Raw genomic sequence first — 1022 nt, forward strand, 5'->3', positions numbered from 1 at the left:
TAAATAAATAAATAAAACTTAAAAAAAAAAGCAGGGTGCTGAATAGTGGGGATATTCTACTACCATTTGTGTAGAAAAGAAAGGACAAAAGCACATGTACTTGTATTGATTTATTTACATATAACATATCACTAGATGGATAAAAAGAGACTAATGGTGGGTACTTGTGAGGGTGCTGAAAACCAGGATAAAGGGAACTTTCTATTACATGAATTTTGAATATTTTGATGGTTGAATAAAGTTGAATGCATACCCGGGGCACCTGAGTGGCTCAGTCGGTTAAGCTCTGACTTTGGCTCAGGTCATGAACTCGTGGATCCAGAGTCTGAGCCCCGCGAGGGGCTCTCTGCTGTCATCGTGGAGCCTGCTTTGTATCCTCTGTCTCCCTCTCTCTCTGTCCCTTGCCCTCCCTCCCCCTCTCTTCTCAAAAATAAATAAACACAAAAAAGATTAAGTTGAAAAGCACAAAAGCAAGAAAAACAGAATAATCCCACAGACCAAAGTGGCAAAAGAAGGAGCCCTTCTGGCTGTCGGCCTCTTGGGCAGGGGGAGGCCAGACTAGGAATGAGAGCAGGAAGGGCCAGAGTAGAGGGAAGCATGCCAGGTGCTTCGGCAGTGCCCTGCTTACTCATAAAAGCCTTCACTAACAGGGCCTGGAATCTCTCTGCTCACACTCTCCTTTGGTTATTGCCCTAATCAGTCCCCAAACTCAAGCATACTCATGTGGCTTCGGAAAGCTTGTCTTTTTGGAAAATGTAAACATTATTACGCGCTTGTTCGGAATAATGAAGTCACCCCCTAAAGCAATGACAGCTTTTGAAGTTGCTTGACTTCCTAGCCCCCTTCCCCCACCCTGGCCCCCAACTGATGTCCTGGAAAAAAATTGCTGAATGATATGTGTTTGTTTTAGAGATTACTCTTTGAGAATCTTATGACACCCCTTTGAGATAACTGGCAACACTCTGGGGTGTTGCAAAACCCAACTGGGAAGTGGACATCCTGATGATCAGCAAGAGGGCACA

Source organism: Acinonyx jubatus, chromosome B1 (genome assembly GCF_027475565.1).
Source record: "Acinonyx jubatus isolate Ajub_Pintada_27869175 chromosome B1, VMU_Ajub_asm_v1.0, whole genome shotgun sequence".
Classification (NCBI taxonomy): domain Eukaryota; kingdom Metazoa; phylum Chordata; class Mammalia; order Carnivora; family Felidae; genus Acinonyx; species Acinonyx jubatus.